The sequence below is a fragment of the Oncorhynchus gorbuscha genome, linkage group LG22, assembly GCF_021184085.1.
Source record: "Oncorhynchus gorbuscha isolate QuinsamMale2020 ecotype Even-year linkage group LG22, OgorEven_v1.0, whole genome shotgun sequence".
Taxonomy (NCBI): Eukaryota; Metazoa; Chordata; class Actinopteri; order Salmoniformes; family Salmonidae; genus Oncorhynchus; species Oncorhynchus gorbuscha.
The window spans coordinates 38,421,102-38,433,432 of record NC_060194.1 but is presented as its reverse complement, the minus strand read 5'-3'; the positions used below and the strand labels follow the sequence as shown (position 1 = coordinate 38,433,432).

The 12,331-nt window shown below is 41.3% G+C and overlaps 1 protein-coding gene across 1 annotated transcript in view; it reads right to left on the bottom strand.

Annotated features, from left to right (window-relative positions):
• LOC124009842 (myomegalin-like) overlaps positions 1-12,331 on the bottom strand; it is a 116,183-nt gene that overhangs the window by 89,686 nt on the left and 14,166 nt on the right. The gene's annotated exons all lie outside the window — the stretch shown is intronic.

Genomic DNA, 12,331 nt, shown 5'->3' with positions numbered 1-12,331 from the left:
AAGCATGTATCAATCTGGACTGGTCCCAGATCTGTTAGAGATCTTGCTAACATCAGCTCTTTGCCACATCTCACACCAGTGCAAAGCACATTTTTATTACATCCTTTATTTAACTAGGCAAGTCAGTTAAGAACACATTTTTATTTACAATGATGGCCTACACCGGCCAAACCGGGACGACACTGGGCCAATTGTGCACTGCTCTATGGGATTCCCAATAACAGCCGGTTGTGATACAGCCTGGACTCGAACCAGGGTGTCTGTAGTGACCGCTCTAGCACTGAGATGCAGTGCCTTAGACCGCTGCACCACTCAGGAGCTAGTACAGGTTACAAAACGTATCCAGGGCTTTCAACAGCCCTGGTTCCATTGCCAAACATACATTTTAATAGGCTACTGTGTAAATACAACATAAAGTTATTATATTTTCATCATTATAAAGGTAAAATGTCATTCCCCTCACCTCACAATGGAGGGTAACTAACTGTTAGGCTCACACACTTAAACCAGGGGGAAAGCAGAGCATCTCTGGGGCTTATACCAGGGGTCAGGGGTTAAAGTACACACCTTGGTTATCTGCTCTGACAGGCACGGTGAACCAGAATAGGGTTCTGAGCTAGGACAGGTGTCACGCCCTGACCTTAGATATCACAGTTTTTCTATATATTTTGGTTTGGTCAGGGTGTGACTAGGGAGGGTACTCTAGTTTTTCTATGTCTAAGGTTTTTGTATGTCTATGTTTTTGGTCTATGTTGGATATGGTTCCCAATCAGAGACAGCTGTTTATCTTTGTCTCTGATTGGGGATCATATTCAGGTAGCCATTTTACTCATTTGTGTTGTGGGATCTTGACTATGTATAGTTGCCTGTCAGCACTATTTGTATAGCTTCAGGTTTCGTTTGGTTGTTTGTTGTTTTGTTCAGTGAGTTTCGATTTATTAAAATTATGTGGAACTCTACTCACGCTGCACCTTGGTCTGATCCTTACGACGGACGTGACAACCGGGCCTTTAGGATAGGGATTTGGGATATGGAAAATGGATTAGCAATGTGACTGGGAATTAATGGTGAGGTTCAATTGTCCAGTTGTGACCCTGGACAGGGATAAGACACTACCGTCTCTCTCTCTTTCTTTCGTGTTATTGTTGCTTATCTCTGTCCTCTTTCTCTTATCTCTCTTTTCACTCTCTGAAATTAAAACTGTATCCTATTCTCACTTTTTCTCTCAATATTTTCTATTCCATTTCTCTCATTTCCTGTCTCCCACATCCTTCCATCTCTCTCACTCTGTCAGACCTGTATGTAGTATTATAGTTCTTCCCCCAGTCTATTGACCTTTAGAATCTGCTCTGTCTTCTAGCCAGAGAGGTATTCCAGTTCATCACACCTTCATAGCAAAACTATCTGTCTGTCCTTAACACTCACACTGACCCTGGATACATGTGCACACACACAGAGTAAGCAGACCCCCAGTGCACGTGTCACTAGAGCTCACCCACACTGAAACTGGCATTTTGGCCTTTTGGACTGGTATTGACACACAACCTTTAGTTAATGACTACGCTGTGTCCTTGCAGTGTGAAATATAAATCTTATTGATCTTATACATTTAGGAAAAACAAAAGCAATGTTTGTAAGATAACATTTTAGCAATTTAGCAGACATTGTTACCCAGAGAGACTTACAAAAGCCAAAGTCATGTAAACAAATTGAAATTAATTTAAATGGATTTCACATTAATTTTCACATCATTAGTCACTGCTTGACAGACAGTAACCGGGATGTTTTCCTGTTATCCACACAGCTCTAAATATAGGAGTCCATGGTGCACCTGCTATTCCTGCCCCCTCGGCCCACAGTAACAGTTCCCCTTATAACTAGATATGCACCAGAGTGGTACAAGGCTGCCTGATTGGCAGAGACATGGGGTTAAGAGTATATTGCTAGGCCTAGCCGCTGACACACACACACTTAGCCATGCAGTCACACACGCATACAGTGGGGTCTGAAATGATTGACACCCTTGATAAAGATGAGCGATAATGACTGTATAAAATATATTATATAAATACTGAGCTATATTGTATGCTCAAAAGTATTTACCTTTTATACTAATACAATTGCTCAGAGAAAGATATTTTGTTTAACAAGTATTACAAAACTATATCAACAAGGTAGAGGTAACAATTATTGACATCCCATAAGATTCTAGGAATATTTGGTCCCATATTCTTAGCACGCAATGCTTACATTAAGCTTGTGACTCCACAAACTTGTTGGATGCATTTGCAGTTTTTCTTGGTGTGTTTCAGATGATTTTGTGCCCAATAGAAATGAATGGTAAATAATGTAATGTGTAATTCATTTTGGAGCCACTTTTATTGTAAATAAGAATATAATACGTTTCCAAACACTTCCAAATGAATATGGATGCTAACATGATTATGGATGGTCCTGAATGAATCCTGAATAATGACGAGTGAGAAAGTTACAGAGGGTCAAAGATCATAACCCCAAGACATGCTAACCTCCCCTGTTATGAGTAATGGTGAGAGGTTAGCATGGGTTGGGCGTATGATCTTTGACCCTCTGTAACTTTCTAAATCATCATTAATCACAATTCAAGTGACTCCATTAAAAACACAATACATGATTTACCATTAATTTATATTGGGCACAACATAATCTGAAACGCAACCAAAACTAACTGCAAATTCATATTTCATTGAAATATGCTATAAATCTGAAACCAAATACTAAACCTTTGACTACTTTATTTATAAGAATCTTTAAGTACCTTTGAAAAAACAAAATGTGTACTTGTTAATCCGAATATTTTTGTATACTGACATGCATGTGTAACCGATGTGAAATGGCTAGCTAGTTAGCGGGGTGCGCGCTAATAGCGTTTTAATCGGTGATGTCACTTTTGTGGAGTGATGGGTAACGATGCTTTGAGAGTGACTGTCGATGTGTGCAGATGTGTGCTCGAACCAGGAGCCCAGGTAGGGGTGAGGAGAGGGACGGAAGCTATACTGTTACACATGCACAGATATCGGGATGAAAACAAGTAAGTCAAACCCATTGCAGAAAAACAAATGTGTTGAATAAATGATTGTACTCAAGCTTGGACAATATATAGAAATCCTCTCCCTTCCACTCTGAGCAGGGAGTGTAAACTAAGACAACAGAAACGGTGCCAGGAAATCAACTGAATCAAGCAGGTCAACAAAGAAACAATCCCAAGGCCAAATTAACATAATTACTGTATCTGAGACAACGATTCCACTGGGCACAGATGTCATTTCAACATCTGCTTTTAAATTACATTTGGTTGAGTTGTTAACTATCATGAATTCAACATGAAATCAACAAAACATGTCACCATGTCATTGGATTTAGGTAAAAATTTGTGTCCAAAAAATACCTAACTCCCTTACGTTGAATACTTTTTACAAATCCAATCAGTTTTCCCACCTTTATTCAATGTCCTCACATAGATTGTTTTGTTGAAATGAGGTGGAAACAACATTGATTCAACCAGTATTTGTCCAGTGGGAAGTGACAGCATTATCATATGGTCTTGCATGGACCGGGAGTGACACGACCATAGAGATCCTATTAAATTAGACATTCCTAATTCTATGGACATGTAGCAGAAAAAGGATATATTGGCGATTATTGACTTGCAGGAGCTGAGGCCCAGCATGATGACTTAGTCAAGCGTGATGACTCAGTCATGATTTACAGTGGCTTTGCGAAAGTATTCACCCCCTTGACATTTTTCCTATTTTGTTGCCTTACAACCTGGAATTAAAATAGATTTTGGGGTGTTTATCATTTGATTTACACAACATGCCTACCACTTTGAAGATACAAAATATTTGTTATTGTGAAACAAACAAGAAATAAGAAACTTGAGCGTGCATAACTATTCACCCCCCAAAGTGAATACATTGTAGAGCCACCTTTTGCAGCAATTACAGCTGCAAGTCTCTTGGAACGTCTCCATAAGCTTGGCACATCTAGCCACTGGGATTTTTGCCCATTCTTCAAGGCAAAACTGCTTCAAGTTGGATGGGTTCCGCTGGTGTACAGCAATCTTTAAGTCATACCACAGATTCTCAATTGAATTGAGGTCTGGGCTTTGACTAGGCAGGGTAGCCTAGTGGTTAGAGTGTTGGACTAGTAACCAGAAGGTTGCAAGTTCAAAGCCCTGAGCTGACAAGGTACAAATCTGTCGTTCTGCCCCTGAACGGGCAGTTAACCCACTGGTCCTAAGCTGTCATTGAAAATAAGAATTTGTTCTAAACTAACTTGCCTGGTTAAATAAAGGTAAAATAAAATAAAAGGCCATTCCAAGACATTTAAATGTTTCCCCTTAAACCACTCAAGTGTTGCTTTACCAGTATGCTTAGGGTCATTGTCCTGCTGGAAGGTGAACCTCTGTCCCAGTCTCAAATCTCTGGAAGACTGAAACAGATTTCCCTCAATAATTTCCCTGTATTTAGTGTCATCCATAATTTCTTCAAATCTGACCAGTTTCCCAGTCCCTGCTGATGAAAAACATCCCCACAGCATGATGCTGCCACCACCATGCTTCACTGCGGGGATGGTGTTCTCAGGGTGATGTGAGGTGTTGGGTTTGTGCCAGACATAGTGTTTTCCTTGATGGCCAAAAAGCTCAATTTTAGTCAGAGTAGCTTCTTCCATATGTTTGGGGAGTCTCCCACATGCCTTCTGGCGTACAACAAACGTGTTTGCTTATTTCTTTAAGCAATGGCTTTACTCTGGCCACTCTTCCATAAAGCCCAGCTCTATTGATTGTACGGCTTAAAGTGGTCCTATGGACAGATACTCCAATCTCCTCTGTGGAGCTTTGCAGCTCCTTCAGGGTTACCTTTGGTCTCTTTGTTGCCTTCCTGATTAATGCCCTCCTTGGCTGGTCTGTGATTTTTAGTGGGCGGCTCCTGGTAAATTTGTTGTGGTGCCAGAATATATATGTTAAACGTTTTGGATATTTTTTTATAACCCATCCCTGATCTGTACTTCTCCCTGACCTGTTTGGAGAGCTCCTTGGTCTTCATCCCCCTGACCTGTTTGGAGAGCTCCTTGGTTTTCATCCCCCTGACCTGTTTGGAGAGCTCCTTGGTCTTCATCCCCCTGACCTGTTTGGAGAGCTCCTTGGTCTTCATCCCCCTGACCTGTTTGGAGAGCTCCTTGGTCTTCATCCCCCTGACCTGTTTGGAGAGCTCCTTGGTCTTCATCCCCCTGACCTGCTTGGAGAGCTCCTTGGTCTTCATGGTGCAGTTTGTTTGATGGTTCCCCTTGCTTAGTGGTGTTGCAGACTCTGGGGCCTTTCAGAACAGGTCATATACTGAGATCACAGATTATGTGACACTTAGATTGCACACAGGTGGACTTTATTTAATTTATTGTGTGACTTCTGAAGGTAATTGGTTGCACCAAATCTTATTTAGGGGCTTCATAGCAAAGGGGGTGAATAAATATGCACGCACCACATTTCCGTAATTTTCTTCATTTCACTTCACCAATTTGGACTATTTTGTGTATGTCTATTACATGAAATCAACATAAAAATCAATTTAAATGACAGGTTGTAATGCAACAAAATAGGAAAAACGCCAAGGCACTGTATGAGATACTTTGGATGGCTGACCATCTGTGGGCTATCGCAGGGGTCCATCACACCTGTGGTAATCTCTAGGAAGGGATGTTCCCTTCTCACAGAACGCTGGGAGCGTGGACACCGTTGAGGGTGTGAAGACACAATGAAATGTGAAATTGACTGAATGAATGTTACTGTGTGAATTAAATTGTCATGTTTGGATTGTTTCAAGTGTTCCTAAAGAGCTATAATAAATATTGATATGTTTCATTGTGCTGGATTTATTGTTCATTTGTTTATCGGATGGCGGTCAGTTCAAAGAGGGAGCAATGCAGATGTACACTCCTATCATTGAGATGAGAGTTGTGATGATTAGATCCAAGAATGCGTGTGTTGCTTTCCTGCCTTTTGTTGTAATGTTTTGTGCCATGCAAAGTGATGTTAATTAGACGATATGAGACACTGGGATTTGGCTGGGTTGACACTTTGCTCATGGAGTCAATGTAATTCTCCTGGCGTAGCGTTCCATTACATTATAGTGTGTTTTTATACATAACCTATAGACTTTTAGATAGTTTGTATCTTGTGGCAACCACCATCGATAAAAGACAGTACTGTGCAGCCGTCTTCATCAACCTGGCCAAGGCTTCCACATTCTTATCGGCAGACTCAATAGCCTCAGTTTCTCAAATGACTGCCTCCCCTGGTTCACCAACTACTTCTCAGATAGAGTTCAGTGTGTCAAATCGGATGGGCCGTTGTCTGGACCTCTAGTAGTCTCTATGGGGGTGCCACAGGGTTCAATTCTCGGGCCGACTCTTTTCTCTGTATATATCAATGATGTCGCTCTTGCTGCTGCTGATTCTCTGATCCACCACACTGTGTTAACAAACCTCCAAACAAGCTTCAATGCCATGCAACACTCCTTCCGTGGCCTCCAACTCAAAGTAAAACTAAATGCATGCTCTTCAACCGATTGCTGCCCGCACCCGCCCAACCAGCATCACTACTCTGGACGGTTCTGACTTAGCATAAGTGAACAACTACAAATACCTAGGTGTCTGGTTAGACTGTAAACTCTCCTTCCAGACTCACATTAAGCATCTCCAATCAAATTTTAAATCTAGAATTGGCTTCCTATTTCGCAACAAAACATCCTTCACTCATGCTGCCAAACATACCCTCGAAGAACTGATTATCCTACCGATCCTTGACTTCGGCAATGTCATTTACAAAATAACCTCCAACACTCTACTCAGCAAATTGGATGTAGTCTATCACAGTGCCATCCGTTTTGTCACCAAAGCCCCATATATTACCCACCACTGCTCTCGTTGGCTGGCCCTCGCTACATATTCGGCACCAAACCCACTGGCTCCAGGTCATCCAGGTCATCTAAATCTTTGCTAGGTAAAGCCCCACCTTGTCTCAGCTCACTCGTCACCATAGCAGCACCCACCTGTAGCACACACTCCAGCAGATATATTTCACTGGTCACCCCCAAAGCCAACACTTCCTTTGGCTGCCTTTCCTTCCAGTTCTCTGCTGCCAATGACTGGAACGAATTGCAAAAAATCACTGAAGCTGGAGACTTATATCTCCCTCTCTAACTTTAAGCATCAGCTGTCAGAGCAGGTTACCGATCACTGTACCTGTACACAGCCCATCTGTAAATAGCACACCCAACTGCCTCATCCTCATATTGTTATTTCTGTTGTTGTTGCTTTTATGCACCCTAGTATCTCTACATGCACATCATCATCTGCACTTCTATCTCTCCAGTGTTAATGCTAAATTGTAATTATTTTGCCTCTATGGCCTATTTATTGCCTTACCTCCCTAATCTTACTACATTTGTACACACTGTACATATACTTGTTATATTGTGTTATTGACTGTAGGTTTATATATCCCATGTGTAACTCTGTGTATATGTTTCTGTCACACTGCTTTGCTTTATCCTGGCCAGGTCGCAGTTATAAATGAAACTTGTTCTCAACTGGCCTACCTGGTTAAATAAATGTGATCTGGCCTACCTGGTTAAATAAATGTGATCTGGCCTACCTGGTTAAATAAAGGTGATCTGGCCTACCTGGTAAATAAAGGTGATCTGGCCTACCTGGTTAAATAAAGGTGATCTGGCCTACCTGGTTAAATAAAGGTGATCTGGCCTACCTGGTTAAATAAAGGTGAAATAAAAATGTATAAAAAATGGAAGACTTCTGTTATGTACTATTTGTCAGTTATTGTGTAACTGTAATAAATCTGACAACGTTTAAATGGATACGAACCGTAGTCCTCATACTTCAGAATAATATTCCTTGAATTATTATTTTGTGAATAGTAATTATAATGGTTACTAACGGTAATTATAACCCGGGTGGTTCGAGCAGTGAATGTTGATTGGCTGACAGCCGTGGTATATCAGAACGTATACAACGGGTATGACTTTTTTACTGCTCTAATTACACTAGTAACCAGTTTATAATAGCAATAATGCATCTTGGGGGTTTGTGGTATATGGCCAATATACCTTGGATAAGGGCTGTATCCAGGCACTCCGCGTTGCATCGTGCTTAAGAACAGCCCTTAGCTGTGGTATATTGGTCATATTCCACACCCCCTCAGGCATATTGCTTAATTATAACATGATAAAACATGAAAGTGTCAGTTTGGTCAAACCTCTTTCTACTCAATTAGCTGTGGCATGCACGATATAGGATGAGTCAGAGCACATTCAGGTCTTGTTTATTTGGATCAGATCAGCCATCTTGTTATTTGGATAAGGTCAGCCATCTTGTTATTTGGATAAGGTCAGCCATCTTGTTATTTGGATAAGGTCAGCCATCTTGTTATTTGGATAAGGTCAGCCATCTTGTTATTTGGATAAGGTCAGCCATCTTGTTATTTGGATAAGGTCAGCCATCTTGTTATTTGGATAAGGTTAGCCATCTTGTTCATTTGGATAAGGTCAGCCATCTTGTTAATTTGGATAAAGTCAGCCATCTTGTTATTTGGATGAGGTCAGCCATCTTGTTAATTGGATAAGGTCAGCCATCTTGTTAATTTGGATAAGGTCAGCCATCTTGTTAATTTGGATAAGGTCAGCCATCTTGTTATTTGGATAAGGTTAGCCATCTTGTTCATTTGGATAAGATCAGCCATCTTGTTAATTTGGATAAAGTCAGCCATCTTGTTATTTGGATGAGGTCAGCCATCTTGTTAATTGGATAAGGTCAGCCATCTTGTTAATTTGGATAAGGTCAGCCATCTTGTTAATTTGGATAAGGTCAGCCATCTTGTTATTTGGATAAGGTCAGCCATCTTGTTATTTGGATAAGGTCAGCCATCTTGTTATTTGGATAAGGTTAGCCATCTTGTTATTTGGATAAGGTCAGCCATCTTGTTATTTGGATAAGGTCAGCCATCTTGTTAATTTGGATAAGGTCAGCCATCTTGTTAATTTGGATAAGGTCAGCCATCTTGTTAATTTGGATAAGGTCAGCCATCTTGTTATTTGGATCATATCAGCCATCTTGTTATTTGGATAAGGTCAGCCATCTTGTTAATTTGGATAAGGTCAGCCATCTTGTTAATTTGGATAAGGTCAGCCATCTTGTTAATTTGGATCATATCAGCCATCTTGTTTCTTTGGATAAGGTCAGCCATCTTGTTAATTTGGATAAGGTCAGCCATCTTGTTAATTTGGATCATATCAGCCATCTTGTTTCTTTGGATAAGGTCAGCCATCTTGTTAATTTGGATAAGGTCAGCCATCTTGTTTATTTGGATCATATCAGCCATCTTGTTTCTTTGAATAAGGTCAGCCATCTTGTTAATTTGGATAAGGTCAGCCATCTTGTTAATTTGGATAAGGTCAGCCATCTTGTTAATTTGGATAAGGTCAGCCATCTAGTTAATTTGGATAAGGTCAGCCATCTTGTTAATTTGGATAAGGTCAGCCATCTTGTTAATTTGGATAATGTCAGCCATCTTGTTATTTGGATGAGGTCAGCCATCTTGTTAATTGGATAAGGTCAGCCATCTTGTTAATTTGGATAAGGTCAGCCATCTTGTTATTTGGATAAGGTTAGCCATCTTGTTCATTTGGATAAGATCAGCCATCTTGTTCATTTGGATAAAGTCAGCCATCTTGTTATTTGGATGAGGTCAGCCATCTTGTTAATTGGATAAGGTCAGCCATCTTGTTAATTTGGATAAGGTCAGCCATCTTGTTAATTTGGATAAGGTCAGCCATCTTGTTATTTGGATAAGGTCAGCCATCTTGTTATTTGGATAAGGTCAGCCATCTTGTTATTTGGATAAGGTTAGCCATCTTGTTATTTGGATAAGGTCAGCCATCTTGTTATTTGGATAAGGTTAGCCATCTTGTTATTTGGATAAGGTCAGCCATCTTGTTCATTTGGATAAGGTCAGCCATCTTGTTCATTTGGATAAGGTCAGCCATCTTGTTATTTGGATCATATCAGCCATCTTGTTATTTGGATAAGGTCAGCCATCTTGTTAATTTTGATAAGGTCAGCCATCTTGTTAATTTGGATAAGGTCAGCCATCTTGTTAATTTGGATCATATCAGCCATCTTGTTTCTTTGGATAAGGTCAGCCATCTTGTTAATTTGGATAAGGTCAGCCATCTTGTTAATTTGGATCATATCAGCCATCTTGTTTCTTTGGATAAGGTCAGCCATCTTGTTAATTTGGATAAGGTCAGCCATCTTGTTTATTTGGATCATATCAGCCATCTTGTTTCTTTGAATAAGGTCAGCCATCTTGTTAATTTGGATAAGGTCAGCCATCTTGTTAATTTGGATAAGGTCAGCCATCTTGTTAATTTGGATAAGGTCAGCCATCTAGTTAATTTGGATAAGGTCAGCCATCTTGTTAATTTGGATAAGGTCAGCCATCTTGTTTATTTGGATAAGGTCAGCCATCTTGTTAATTTGGATAAGGTCAGCCATCTTGTTAATTTGGATAAGGTCAGCCATCTTGTTTATTTGGATCATATCAGCCATCTTGTTTATTTGGATAAGGTCAGCCATCTTGTTAATTTGGATAAGGTCAGCCATCTTGTTTATTTGGATCATATCAGCCATCTTGTTTATTTGGATAAGGTCAGCCATCTTGTTAATTTGGATAAGGTCAGCCATCTTGTTTATTTGGATCATATCAGCCATCTTGTTTGCATGATTCTCATATCAGAGGTTTACTGATGATCAGGGAGGAGATTAAGGGCTGAAGAAGAATGTATTGGAAGAATGTAGACACACACAATCACACACTAACACACAGATGAAAGCAAGCATGAAAACATACAAACACACACATACTCACACACACAGCACATAGCCATGCACATTAATCTCTCTACTACACCACTACTCCTCTCTGGAGTGGTGGCCTATAGGGATTCTGGCGAAGGGACCAATAATGGATTTGACCATTTCCATACGCACCCAGACAACAGCTGGCTCACAGAGTCACACATACACACAGAACCAAGAACACACAAACACACTTAGAACACACACACATGCACACCCCCACTCACACATACACTATATATACAAAAGTATGTGGACACCCCTTCAAATGAGTGGATTTGGCTATTTCAGCAACACCCCTTGCTGACAGGTGTATGAAATCGAGCACACAGCCATACAATCTCCATAGACCAACATTGGCAGTAGAATGTCTTTACTGAAGAGCTCAGTGACTTTCAATGTGGCACCGTCATAGGATGCCACCTTTCTGACGGACAAATCTAGGTTTGGCGGATGCCAGGAGAACACCACCTGCCAGAATGCATAGAGTCAATTGTAACGTCTGATGGAGGAGGCATAGTGGTCTGGGGCTGTTTTTCATGGTTTGGGCTCGTTCCTGTGAAGGGAAATCTTAACGATACAGCAATACAATGACATTCTAGAGCCCTCAAACTCAACTCTGCACCTCAAAGCCAGTTCCCATGCATTTTTTCATTGTTCCCCTCTAATCAGCGACTTATTTAGACCTGCGACACCAGGTTTCTGCAATTAATTAACAGGTAGAACAGAAAACCAGCAGGCTCGAGACCTCTTAGGGTAAGAGCTGAGTACCCTGGCCTCCCGGGTGGCGCAGTGGTTAAGGGCGCTGTACTTCAGCTTGGCTGACAGCCATGGAATATTTGTTTGTGCCACCAGAGACTCTGGGTTTGTGCCCAGGCTCTGTCGTAACCGGCCGCGACTGGGAGGTCCGTGGGGCGATGCACAATTGGCCTATCGTCGTCCGGGTTAGGGAGGGCTTGGCCGGTAGGGATATCCTTGTCTCATCGCGCACCAGCGACACCTGTGGCGGGCCGGGCGTAGTGCGTGCTAACCAAGGTCGCCAGGTGCACAGTGTTTCCTCCGACACATTGGTGCGGCTGGCTTCCGGGTTGGATGCGCGCTGTGTTAAGAAGCAGTGCAGCTTGGTTGGATTGTGTATCGGAGGACGCATGACTTGCATGACTTTCAACCTTCGTCTCTCCCGAGCCCGTACGGGAGTTGTAGCGATGAGACAAGATAGTAGCTACTAAAACAATTGGATACCACAAAATTGGGTTGGAAAAGGGGTAAAAATTCAACAACAAAAAAAGAAAAGAGTTGAGTACCCTTATTCTAAATATTTTGTGCTTCCAACTTTGTGGCAACAGTTTGGGGAAGGCCT